Source organism: Oncorhynchus gorbuscha, linkage group LG05, assembly GCF_021184085.1.
Source record: "Oncorhynchus gorbuscha isolate QuinsamMale2020 ecotype Even-year linkage group LG05, OgorEven_v1.0, whole genome shotgun sequence".
NCBI classification, from domain to species: Eukaryota; Metazoa; Chordata; class Actinopteri; order Salmoniformes; family Salmonidae; genus Oncorhynchus; species Oncorhynchus gorbuscha.
Genome location: NC_060177.1, coordinates 80016077 through 80030552, shown reverse-complemented (window position 1 = coordinate 80030552; position 14476 = coordinate 80016077).

The following is a 14476-nucleotide window of genomic DNA, read 5'->3' as shown; positions in this document are numbered from 1 at the left end:
TGGCACCGGGATCCTCATCTCTCCCAAGTGGTCATTCTCTCTTTCTCCCTTACCCATCTGTCTATCGCCTCCTTTGAATTCCATGCTGTCACAGTTACTAGCCCTTTCAAGCTTAACATCCTTATCATTTATCGCCCTCCAGGTTCCTCGAGAGTTCATCAATGAGCTTGATGCCTTGATAAGCTCCTTTCCTGAGGACGGCTCACCTCTCACAGTTCTGGGCGACTTTAACCTCCCCACGTCTACCTTTGACTCTTTCCTCTCTGCCTCCTTCTTTCCACTCCTCTCCTCTTTGACCTCACCCTCTCACCTTCCCCCTACTCACAAGGCAGGCAATACGCTCGACCTCATCTTTACTAGATGCTGTTCTTCCACTAACCTCATTGCAACTCCTCCAAGTCTCCGACCACTGCCTTGTATCCTTTTCCCTCTCGCTCTCATCCAACACCTCCCACACTGCCCCTACTCGGATGGTATCGCGCCGTCCCAACCTTCGCTCTCTCTCCCGCTACTCTCTCCTCTTCCATCCTATCATCTCTTCCCTCCGCTCAAACCTTCTCCCACCTATCTCCTGATTCTGCCTCCTCAACCCTCCTCTCCTCCCTCTCTGCATCCCTTGACTCTCTATGTCCCCTATCCTCCAGGCCGGCTCGGTCCTCCCTCCCGCTCCGTGGCTCGATGACTCATTGCGAGCTCACAGAACAGGGCTCCGGGCAGCCGAGCGGAAATGGAGGAAAACTCGCCTCCCTGCGGACCTGGCATCCTTTCACTCCCTCCTCTCTACATTTTCCTCCTCTGTCTCTGCTGCTAAAGCCACTTTCTACCACGCTAAATTCCAAGCATCTGCCTCTAACCCTAGGAAGCTCTTTGCCACCTTCTCCTCCCTCCTGAATCCTCCGCCCCCCCCCCTCCCCTCTCTGCAGATGACTTCGTCAACCATTTTGAAAAGAAGGTCGACGACATCCGATCCTCGTTTGCTAAGTCAAACGACACCGCTGGTTCTGCTCACACTGCCCTACCCTGTGCTCTGACCTCTTTCTCCCTCTCTCCAGATGAAATCTCGCGTCTTGTGACGGCCGGCCGCCCAACAACCTGCCCGCTTGACCCTATCCCCTCCTCTCTTCTCCAGACCATTTCCGGAGACCTTCTCCCTTACCTCACCTCGCTCATCAACTCATCCCTGACCGTTGGCTACGTCCCTTCCGTCTTCAAGAGAGCGAGAGTTGCACCCCTTCTGAAAAACCTACACTCGATCCCTCCGATGTCAACAATTACAGACCAGTATCCCTTCTTTCTTTTCTCTCCAAAACTCTTGAACGTGCCGTCCTTGGCCAGCTCTCCCGCTATCTCTCTCTGAATGACCTTCTTGATCCAAATCAGTCAGGTTTCAAGACTAGTCATTCAACTGAGACTGCTCTCCTCTGTATCACGGAGGCGCTCCGCACTGCTAAAGCTAACTCTCTCTCCTCTGCTCTCATCCTTCTAGATCTATCGGCTGCCTTCGATACTGTGAACCATCAGATCCTCCTCTCCACCCCTCCGAGTTGGGCATCTCCGGCGCGGCCCACGCTTGGATTGCGTCCTACCTGACAGGTCGTCGCTCCTACCAGGTGGCGTGGCGAGAATCTGTCTCCTCACCACGCGCTCTCACCACTGGTGTCCCCAGGGCTCTGTTCTTGGCCCTCTCCTATTCTCGCTATACACCAAGTCACTTGGCTCTGTCATAACCTCACATGGTCTCTCTTATCATTGCTATGCAGACGACACACAATTAATCTTCTCCTTTCCCCTTCTGATGACCAGGTGGCGACCGCATCTCTGCATGTCTGGCAGACATATCAGTGTGGATGACGGATCACCACCTCAAGCTGAACCTCGGCAAGACGGAGCTGCTCTTCCTCCCGGGAAGGACTGCCCGTTCCATGATCTCGCCATCACGGTTGACAACTCCATTGTGTCCTCCTCCCAGAGCGCCAAGAACCTTGGCGTGATCCTGGACAACACCCTGTCGTTCTCAACTAACATCAAGGCGGTGGCCCGTTCCTGTAGGTTCATGCTCTACAACATCCGCAGAGTAGTACGACCCTGCCTCACACAGGAAGCGGCGCAGGTCCTAATCCAGGCACTTGTCATCTCCCGTCTGGATTACTGCAACTCGCTGTTGGCTGGGCTCCTGCCTGTGCCATTAAACCCCTTCAACTCATCCAGAACGCCGCAGCCCGTCTGGTGTTCAACCTTCCCAAGTTCTCTCACGTCACCCCGCTCCTCCGTCTCTCCACTGGCTTCCAGTTGAAGCTCGCATCCGCGCTACAAGACCATGGTGCTTGCCTACGGAGCTGTGAGGGGAACGGCACCTCAGTACCTCCAGGCTCTGATCAGGCCCTACACCCAAACAAGGGCACTGCGTTCATCCACCTCTGGCCTGCTCGCCTCCCTACCACTGAACCTGAAACCCCACCTCTTTAAGGAATACCTAGGATAGGTTAAGTAATCCCTCTCACCCCACCCCCTAAGTTTTAGATGCACTATTGTTAAGTGACTGTCCCACTGGATGTCATAAGGTGAATGCACCATTTGTAAGTCGCTTTTCTATCCAAATCTACTACTAATATGCATATCTTAAATGCCTGGCATAAGTAGCAAGAGGTTGAAATTGGGCACGCTATTTATCCAAAAGTGAAAATGCTGCCCCTATCCCAAAGAGGTTATTAATTGATCCCCCATAAACGTGACAGACATATACCAGGAGCTGTGCCAGGCCCACCAAGTCTGTCGAGTCATTCAGCTGTAACACATATAATTCACTGGCTTAGAAGCAGTAGTTGTTTCAAAACATCTCCTGTCATGTCACTGATGTTGTTTTTATTTTAAGGCATTGTCTGTATAGTTTTTTTGGCCTTTTCCCCCAGCATTGTCCCAGCCATATGCGCGGCAGCAGGAATAATTAAGTCCTCTACAATAGTATGGGGTTTGCCTGTCCTAGCCACTCGGTAGCTCACCATATAAGATGCTTCTAGCCCCTTCTTATTAACGGTATCTGTTGCTTTTATAAATGTGTTACTTCTCAAATTCATTTTTATTCTCGTTCAAAAAACTCCAGTGGCTTATTTTTAAAATTGTCATGTTTCGTTTCTAAATGTGTGAAGGTTTACAATGAGAGAGTTCTAGAAGAAAAAGAAATGCACACCTATTAAGACGAGGTGCTAGCTAGCGGAGTAGAAACCGTGAGAGAGTAACAGTGAATGTGATTGGATGTTAATTACATGACTAGGCTACCTGTGTTTGACATTGTGTTATTTCCCTGAAAACTGGATGGTTACATTTTCTGGGGGGCAGTGAAACAAGGCTTCTTAGGCGAGAAAAAAAACTCACCCAAATGTATAGCCCCATTAGAAAATATAAATGTACTGTTTGAAAATGTGATGTTTTATTTTGTAAAAAAAATTAAACAATATGTGAATCTCATTTTGATTTGGCGTAACCCCAACAGCATTGAGCATACCCCAGTTTGGGAATACCTGGCCTACATGATTAAATTAAGGTCATGCATCAATTCTGTCTTCTCTCTCTCTCTCTCTCTCTCTCTCTCTCTCTCTCTCTCTCTCTCTCTCTCTCTCTCTCTCTCTCTCTCTCTCTCTCTCTCTCTCTCTCTTCTCTCTCTCTCTCTCTCTCTCTCTCTCTCTCTCTCTCTCTCTCTCTCTCTCTCTCTCTCTCTCTCTCTCTCTCTCTCTACTCTCTCTCTCTCTCTCTCTCTCTACTCTCCCTCTCTCTCTCTCTCTCTCTCTATACCTCTCTCTCTCTCTTTCTCTCTCTCTCCTCTCTCTCTCTCTCTCTCTCTCTCTCTCTCTCTCTCTCTCTCTCTCTCTCTCTCTCTCTCTCTCTCTCTCTCTCTCTCTCTCTCTCTCTCTCTCTCTCTCTCTCTCTCTCTCTCTCTCTCTCTCTCTCTCCCTCTCTCCCTTTGTCCTCTCTTTCTTTTTTTCTTTGTACATGCGTTACATCAAAAAGAGTATGTGATGCAACCAGCACATCAACCATCTTCACTGTTTGATGTTTAACCTGCATGAATTACTAGCATTATTTTAACAGGAGCAGTATTACAGTCATTCACATTACAGGGTGATAGATGTGATGGTGTAGTACTAAGTGACATTCAGTAGTGAGGGTTAAAGCATCTGAAAGCTTTAGTAAGTCAGGCAGCTGACAATTTGCTTTCAATGCCCAAAGAAACTTTCCCTTGGCTCATCTTCTCATGGTTTTATGCAAACTTCTCGCCGCACTGCTGACATCAATTTACCCCCGAAAGCTACGGCATTGGCACATTAAGATACAGACACACTTTTAAAACAACTGCTGAGTGAGGGAGAGAGGATAGAGTTAGAGAAGTCATGTACTTCACGCAGCACCTGATTGGCATACAGAAATGCAGGTTTTTATATGATCCTGTAGCACCTAGGTTTTCTGCTATTTATTTGTTATCTATGACTGTGAATAGGAGAGGGGAGCGAGGGGTGTGGGTTATGGGTGTCGTGATCTGCTGTTATGAAGATATTCCGGTGTTGAACCCTGCAGTGCGTCCCCAGAAACTATTTCACACTGATGGGCCCAGAGTGCGGGATGGATGGGAATCGGAGACACTCTCCACTATCATATACCCCAACTCCTTATTTTTGTCTGGTCTTGTCTTCTCCCCTCGCCACTATATGATATAGTATCGCCCGAGATGGCATAGCAGTTCAGATGTCTTTTGTCCTCGTCTTGTCGTGTCCTGTATATATATATATTTACAACTTTTTTCACATACATTTTTTTATTTTCCATCAACTCATCTTCAAAACACTCTCCTGCAACCCGCCTCATCAATTTATATTTATAAATAAGTATTATTTACCTCAAATCTGCAATCCTCCAAGAAGCTAGCCAGAAGCTAGCCAGAAACTCCAAGAAGCTAGCCAGAAGCTAGCCAGGAGCTAGCTAGAAGCTAATCAGAAGCTAGTTCAGAAGCTAGTTAGCTTCTTTACTGGCAAATCGTTAGTATTCAGCTAACCACGGTTTGTGGTCATCAGCTATCCTTTAGCTCGAAAATCTATCGCCAGTTTTGTACGGCGCAGCGCGGCTCGGAACGGAACATACCGGACCAATTTTTCTCTCCATGTCCTTGGATTTCAACTGCTCTCTGGACATTCATTCCCGGATCTCTCAGCTAGCTAGCTGCTATCCGTGTGTCTATCTGCTCTTGTCGATTCCGGAGCAAACATCAATTACTCCGGAGCTAGCCAGCTCCGTCAATCACTCCTGAGCTCCGTCAATCACTCCTGGGCTGCAGTCACCTATCCGGACCCGTTTTACTGCCTACGCGGAGCCCCACCGGGCCTTCACAACTGGACTGCCGACGTTATCTACCCGAAGGAGATCCGGCTGGCTCCTCTGTTGCGACGTTACCTGAACACCCATCTGCGGCCTGCTAACCGTTAGCTGTCTTACCGGCTGCTCTCAGAATAGACAATCGGACAATTTATTTATTTATTTGTATTATTATTATTATTATGTTTATTCTTGGGCCTCTATAACTATATCTATAGTTTTTATTTTATTTTTGTTGTTGTGTGATTTGGACTAATCCCCTCTACCACACGGAACCCCACTAATCTACTGACGGAACGCAAGAGGTGGCTAACAACAGACCTCCTTCCTATGCTAGCTTGCTACCGATGTCCTGGCTAGCTGTCTAAATCGCCTTGACCCCGAAACCAACCACTCCACTCACTGGACTCTTTTGATCACTCAGCTAAGGATGCCTCTCCTTAATGTCAATATGTCTTGTCCATTGCTGTTCTGGTTAGTGTTTATTGGCTTATTTCACTGTAGAGCCTCTAGTCCTGCTCACTATACATTATCCAATTTATTAGTTCCACCACCCACACATGCAATGACATCTCCTGGTTTCAATGATATTTCAAGAGACAATATCTCTCTCTTCATCACTCAATACCTAGGTTTACCTCCACTGTATTCACATCCTACCATACCTTTATCTGTACATGATACCTTGATGCTATTTTATCGCCCCCAGAAACCTCCTTTTACTCTCTGTTCCAGACGTTCTAGACGACCAATTCTTATTGCTTTTAGCCGCACGCTTATTCTACTCCTCCTATGTTCCTCTGGCAATGTAGAGGTGAATCCAGGCCCTGCAGTGCCTAGCTCCACTCCTATTCCCCAGGCGCTCTCTTTTGATGACTTCTGTAACCGTAATAGCCTTGGTTTCATGCATGTTAACATTAGAAGCCTCCTCCCTAAGTTTGTTCTATTCACTGCTTTAGCACACTCTGCCAACCCGGATGTTCTAGCTGTGTCTGAATCCTGGCTCAGGAAGACCACCAAAAATTCTGAAATTTTAATTCCAAATTACAACATTTTCAGACAAGATATAACTGCCAAAGGGGTCGGTGTTGCAATCTACTGCAAAGATAGCCTGCAGAGTTCTGTCCTACTATCCAGGTCTGTACCCAAACAATTTGAACTTCTACTTCTAAAAATCCACCTCTCTAAAAACAAGTCTCTCACCGTTGCCGCCTGCTATAGACCACCCTCTGCCCCCAGCTGTGCTCTGGACACCATATGTGAACTGATTGCCCCCCATCTATCTTCAGAGCTCGTGCTGCTAGGCGACCTAAACTGGAACATGCTTAACACTCCAGCCATCCTACAATCTAAACTTGATGCCCTCAATCTCACTCAAATTATCAATGAACCTACCAGATACCCCCCAAAGCCTTAAACACGGGCACCCTCATAGATATCATCCTAACCAACTTCCCCTCTAAATACACCTCTGCTGTCTTCAACCAAGATCTCAGCGATCACTGCCTCATTGCCTGCATCCGTAATGGGTCAGCGGTCAAACGACCTCTAACTCATCACTGCAAAACGCTCCCTGAAACACTTCAGCGAGCAGGCCTTTCTAATCGACCTGGCCGGCGTATCCTGGAAGGATATTAATCTCATCCCGTCAGTAGAGGATACCTGGATATTTTTTTTAAAATGCCTTCCTAACCATCTTAAATAAACATGCCCCATTCAAGAAATTTAGAACCAGGAACAGATATAGCCCTTGGTTCTCCCCAGACCTGACTGCCCTTAACCAACACAAAAACATCCTGTACTTCCAGGTTGGAGCGAGCGGTCGCATCGGCACTTCGCTCCGCAGGTAGTATAACTTTTTAATTACATTTCATTATAGTACAATGGTTTGATTTGTCTAATCTTGTCTAATCTTAGCAATTTCTTCTTAGCTAGCTACATAGCCGTCTTTGTATCAAAAATAATTGCATAATTATCGTATTTCGTCGTCCTAACATAGTCTTCACTGCTATTTGCCCAGCAGCTAGCCAGCTAGCCAGCTAGCAAAGCAAACGCCCACCGATTAGCAGCACTGTAGTAACTATTACACTCAACGGAACGACTTGATTAGTGTAGTGTTAGCTAGCTACATAGCTGTCTTTGCTGTCTTCGTATCCTAGATAATTGTGTAGTTTAGAGTGTGTAGTCTTAGAGTGATTATCTTAATTTACCGAGGTTAGCTAGCCAGTTATTTGTCGTCCTTAACGTAGGAGACTCTGCTAGCTAGCCAACAGCTAGCCAACAGCTAGCCAACAGCTAGCCGACAGCTAGCCAACAGCTAGCCAACTTCTACCGAATAGACTCAATAACCCGTTCGCATTCACAGGTAGTATCACATTTTCATTTCATTTCATTACAGTACAACGGTTTGATTTGTTTGATTGTAGCTAGCTACATAGCCGTCTTTGTATCAAAGATAATTGTGTAGTCTAGAGCGATTTTCTAGGTTAGCTAGCCAGCTATTGTCGTTCTTTTAACGCAACGTAACGTAAACAACACTGCTAGCTAGCCAGCTAGCCCCCGAATAGCAGCACTGCAGAAACTATTACACTCAACGGAACGACTTGATTAGTCTAGTGTCAACAACGCAGCCACTGCCAGCTAGCCTACTTCAGCAGTACTGTATCATTTTAATCATTTTAGTCAATAAGACTCTTGCTACGTAAGCTTAACTTCCTGAACATTCGAGACGTGTAGTCCACTTGTCATTCCAATCTCCTTTGCATTAGCGTAGCCTCTTCTGTAGCCTGTCTATCCCTGTTCTCTCCTCTCTGCACAGACCATACAAACGCTCTACACCGCGTGGCCGCGGCCACCCTAATCTGGTGGTCCCAGCGCGCACGACCCACGTGGAGTTCCAGGTCTCCGGTAGCCTCTGGAACTGCCGATCTGCGGCCAACAAGGCAGACTTCATCTCAGCCTATGCCTCCCTCCAGTCCCTCGACTTCTTGGCACTGACGGAAACATGGATCACCACAGACAACACTGCTACTCCTACTGCTCTCTCTTCGTCCTCCCACGTGTTCTCGCACACCCCGAGAGCTTCTGGTCAGCGGGGTGGTGGCACCGGGATCCTCATCTCTCCCAAGTGGTCATTCTCTCTTTCTCCCCTTACCCATCTGTCTATCGCCTCCTTTGAATTCCATGCTGTCACAGTTACCAGCCCTTTCAAGCTTAACATCCTTATCATTTATCGCCCTCCAGGTTCCCTCGGAGAGTTCATCAATGAGCTTGATGCCTTGATAAGCTCCTTTCCTGAGGACGGCTCACCTCTCACAGTTCTGGGCGACTTTAACCTCCCCACGTCTACCTTTGACTCATTCCTCTCTGCCTCCTTCTTTCCACTCCTCTCCTCTTTTGACCTCACCCTCTCACCTTCCCCCCTACTCACAAGGCAGGCAATATGCTCGACCTCATCTTTACTAGATGCTGTTCTTCCACTAACCTCATTGCAACTCCCCTCCAAGTCTCCGACCACTACCTTGTATCCTTTTCCCTCTCGCTCTCATCCAACACCTCCCACACTGCCCCTACTCGGATGGTATCGCGCCGTCCCAACCTTCGCTCTCTCTCCCCCGCTACTCTCTCCTCTTCCATCCTATCATCTCTTCCCTCTGCTCAAACCTTCTCCAACCTATCTCCTGATTCTGCCTCCTCAACCCTCCTCTCCTCCCTTTCTGCATCCTTTGACTCTCTATGTCCCCTATCCTCCAGGTCGGCTCGGTCCTCCCCTCCCGCCCTGTGGCTCGACGACTCATTGCGAGCTCACAGAACAGGGCTCCGGGCAGCCGAGCGGAAATGGAGGAAAACTCGCCTCCCTGCGGACCTGGCATCCTTTCACTCCCTCCTCTCTACATTTCCTCCTCTGTCTCTGCTGCTAAAGCCATTTTCTACCACTCTAAATTCCAAGCATCTGCCTCTAACCCTAGGAAGCTCTTTGCCACCTTCTCCTCCCTCCTGAATCCTCCTCCCCTCCCCCTCCTCCCTCTCTGCAGATGACTTCGTCAACCATTTTGAAAAGAAGGTCGACGACATCCGATCCTCGTTTGCTAAGTCAAACGGCACCGCTGGTTCTGCTCACACTGCCCTACCCTGTGCTCTGACCTCTTTCTCCCCTCTCTCTCCAGATGAAATCTCGCGTCTTGTGACGGCCGGCCGCCCAACAACCTGCCCGCTTGACCCTATCCCCTCCTCTCTTCTCCAGACCATTTCCGGAGACCTTCTCCCTTACCTCACCTCGCTCATCAACTCATCCCTGACCGCTGGCTACGTCCCTTCCGTCTTCAAGAGAGCGAGAGTTGCACCCCTTCTGAAAAAACCTACACTCGATCCCTCCGATGTCAACAACTACAGACCAGTATCCCTTATTTCTTTTCTCTCCAAAACTCTTGAACGTGCCGTCCTTGGCCAGCTCTCCCGCTATCTCTCTCTGAATGACCTTCTTGATCCAAATCAGTCAGGTTTCAAGACTAGTCATTCAACTGAGACTGCTCTTCTCTGTATCACGGAGGCGCTCCGCACTGCTAAAGCTAACTCTCTCTCCTCTGCTCTCATCCTTCTAGACCTATCGGCTGCCTTCGATACTGTGAACCATCAGATCCTCCTCTCCACCCTCTCCGAGTTGGGCATCTCCGGTGCGGCCCACGCTTGGATTGTGTCCTACCTGACAGGTCGCTCCTACCAAGTGGCGTGGCGAGAATCTGTCTCCTCACCACGCGCTCTCACCACTGGTGTCCCCCAGGGCTCTGTTCTAGGCCCTCTCCTATTCTCGCTATACACCAAGTCACTTGGCTCTGTCATAACCTCACATGGTCTCTCCTATCATTGCTATGCAGACGACACACAATTAATCTTCTCCTTTCCCCCTTCTGATGACCAGGTGGCGAATCGCATCTCTGCATGTCTGGCAGACATATCAGTGTGGATGACGGATCACCACCTCAAGCTGAACCTCGGCTAGACGGAGCTGCTCTTCCTCCCGGGGAAGGACTGCCCGTTCCATGATCTCGCCATCACGGTTGACAATTCCATTGTGTCCTCCTCCCAGAGCGCTAAGAACCTTGGCGTGATCCTGGACAACACCCTGTCGTTCTCAACTAACATCAAGGCGGTGGCCCGTTCCTGTAGGTTCATGCTCTACAACATCCGCAGAGTACGACCCTGCCTCACACAGGAAGCGGCGCAGGTCCTAATCCAGGCACTTGTCATCTCCCGTCTGGATTACTGCAACTCGCTGTTGGCTGGGCTCCCTGCCTGTGCCATTAAACCCCTACAACTCATCCAGAACGCCGCAGCCCGTCTGGTGTTCAACCTTCCCAAGTTCTCTCACGTCACCCCGCTCCTCCGCTCTCTCCACTGGCTTCCAGTTGAAGCTCGCATCCGCTACAAGACCATGGTGCTTGCCTACGGAGCTGTGAGGGGAACGGCACCTCAGTACCTCCAGGCTCTGATCAGGCCCTACACCCAAACAAGGGCACTGCGTTCATCCACCTCTGGTCTGCTCGCCTCCCTACCACTGAGGAAGTACAGTTCCCGCTCAGCCCAGTCAAAACTGTTCGCTGCTCTGGCCCCCCAATGGTGGAACAAACTCCCTCACGACGCCAGGACAGCGGAGTCAATCACCACCTTCCGGAGACACCTGAAACCCCACCTCTTTAAGGAATACCTAGGATAGGATAAGTAATCATTCTCACCCCCCCCCCTTAAGATTTAGATGCACTATTGTAAAGTGACTGTTCTACTGGATGTCATAAGGTGAATGCACCAATTTGTAAGTTGCTCTGGATAAGAGCGTCTGCTAAATGACTTAAATGTAATGATGTAAATGCGTTCTGCATTAGCATCGAACAGCCCCCGTGATATGCAGCTATTCAGGGAAGCTAGAAACCGTTATACACAGGCAGTTAGAAAAGCCAAGGCTAGCTTTTTCAAGCAGAAATTTGCTTCCTGCAACACTAACTCAAAAAAGTTAAAGTCCATGGAGAATAAGAACACCTCCTCCCAGCTGCCCACTGCACTGAAGATAGGAAACACTGTTACCACTGATAAATCGACCATAATTGAGAATTTCAATAAGCATTTTTCTACGGCTGGCCATGCTTTCCACCTGGCTACTCCTACCCCGGTCAACAGCACTGCGCCCCCAACATAAACTCGCCCAAGCCTTCCCCATTTCTCCTTCTCCCAAATCCATTCAGCTGATGTTCTGAAAGAGCTGAAAAATCTGGACCCCTACAAATCAGCTGGGCTAGACAATCTGGACCCTTTCTATCTAAAATTATCTGCCAAAATTGTTGCCACCCCTATTACTAGCCTGTTCAACCTCTCTTTCGTGTCGTCTGAGATTCCCAAAGATTGGAAAGCAGCTGCGGTCATCCCCCTCTTCAAAGGGGAGGACACTCTTGACCCAAACTGCTACAGACCTATATCTATCCTACCATGCCTTTCTAAGGTCTTCGAAAGCCAAGTCAACAAACAGATTACCGACCATTTCGAATCTCACCATACCTTCTCTGCTATGCAATCTGGTTTCAGAGCTGGTCATGGGTGCACCTCAGCCACGCTCAAGGTCCTAAACGATATCTTAACCGCCATCGATAAGAAACATTACTGTGCAGCCGTATTCATTGATCTGGCCAAGGCTTTTGATTCTGTCAACCACCACATCCTCATCGGCAGACTCGACAGCCTTGGTTTCTCAAATGATTGCCTCGCCTGGTTCACCAACTACTTCTCTGATAGAGTTCAGTGTGTCAAATCGGAATGTCTGCTGTCCGGACCTCTGGCAGTCTCTATGGGGGTGCCACAGGGTTCAATTCTTGGACCGACTCTCTTCTCTGTATACATCAATGAGGTCGCTCTTGCTGCTGGTGAGTCCCTGATCCACCTCTACGCAGACGACACCATTCTGTATACTTCCGGCCCTTCTTTGGACACTGTGTTAACAACCCTCCAGGCAAGCTTCAATGCCATACAACTCTCCTTCAGTGGCCTCCAATTGCTCTTAAATACAAGTAAAACTAAATGCATGCTCTTCAACCGATCGCTACCTGCACCTACCCGCCTGTCCAACATCACTACTCTGGACGGCTCTGACTTAGAATACGTGGACAACTACAAATACTTAGGTGTCTGGTTAGACTGTAAACTCTCCTTCCAGACCCATATCAAACATCTCCAATCCAAAGTTAAATCTAGAATTAGCTTCCTATTTCGCAACAAAGCATCCTTCACTCATTCTGCCAAACATACCCTTGTAAAACTGACCATCCTACCAATCCTCGACTTTGGCGATGTCATTTACAAAATAGCCTCCAATACCCTACTCAACAAATTGGATGCAGTCTATCACAGTGCAATACGTTTTGTCACCAAAGCCCCATATACTACCCACCATTGCGACCTGTACGCTCTCGTTGGCTGGCCCTCGCTTCATACTCGTCGCCAAACCCACTGGCTCCATGTCATCTACAAGACCCTGCTAGGTAAAGTCCCCCCTTATCTCAGCTCGCTGGTCACCATAGCATCTCCCACCTGTAGCACACGCTCCAGCAGGTATATCTCTCTAGTCACCCCCAAAACCAATTCTTTCTTTGGCCGCCTCTCCTTCCAGTTCTCTGCTGCCAATGACTGGAACGAACTACAAAAATCTCTGAAACTGGAAACACTTATCTCCCTCACTAGCTTTAAGCACCAACTGTCAGAGCATCTTACAGATTACTGCACCTGTACATAGCCCACCTATAATTTAGCCCAAACAACTACCTCTTTCCCAACTGTATTTAATTAATTAATTTATTTTGCTCCTTTGCACCCCATTATTTTTATTTCTACTTTGCACATTCTTCCATTGCAAAACTACCATTCCAGTGTTTTACTTGCTATATTGTATTTACTTTGCCACCATGGCCTTTTTTACCTTTACCTCCCTTCTCACCTGATTTGCTCACATTGTATATAGACTTGTTCATACTGTATTATTGACTGTATGTTTGTTTTACTCCATGTGTAACTCTGTGTCGTTGTATCTGTCGAACTGCTTTGCTTTATCTTGGCCAGGTCGCAATTGTAAATGAGAACTTGTTCTCAACTTGCCTACCTGGTTAAATAAAGGTGAAATAAATAAAAATAAATAAATAAAATGTTCAAAGTGTGTTCATGAGAGGATAACTTTGCGTGTGTTAACAGCTATAAATTAATGATAAGATTTGTTAATTCCAGTGTTTCTTTCTGTACTGAGAATACTCACACACCCAGTCTGTATGAAAGGGGAAGCTGATAATAATAAGGCAAGTTATCCTAGGGTCCCAGAGAGGGTCTCCAGATGATAAGGCAAGTTATCCCAGGGTCCAAGAGAGGGTCTCCAGATGATAAGGCAAGTTATCCCAGGGTCCCAGAGAGGGTCTCCAGATGATAAGGCAAGTTATCCCAGGGTCCCAGAGAGGGTCTCCAGATGATAAGGCAAGCTATCCCAGGGTCCCAGAGAGGGTCTCCAGATGATAAGGCAAGTTATCCCAGGGTCCCAGAGAGGGTCTCCAGATGATAAAGAAAAATACCCCAGTATCATAGAGAGGAAAATACACACTCCAGACTGTTAGTACACCTCAGGGCCCCAGACTGGAAATTAAACATATGTTAATAATTGATAAGCTATGTATAGATCATTCCTCAGCCGCCACATATTGGTTGGTTTGTTCAGGGTCATTTAAGTCTGCACAATCAATACTCTCAATAATAAATATAAAAACTGAGAGACAGAGAGAGAGATATAGATATATAGAGAGATCAAATGGAGAACACAAAGGGGTCTGTGGTTTGTGTTTGTGTGACCTGTGTTTGATAATGGTGTTTTTCCTAACCTTGACCTGTTCTTTTTACTCACATCTCTGCTAATAGCCAGTCTATGTGGAGAGCCTGCACTGTCTGTTGGTCGGTCTGTCTGTCTGAAAACCATCCTGCATTAACACTGCTTTAGAGCCTTTCAATCAGAGAGTGAGTGAGAGATGCAGAGAGAGAGAAAGAGAGGGAGAGAGATGCAGAGAGAGAGAAAGAGAGGGAGAGAGACGCAGAGAGAGAG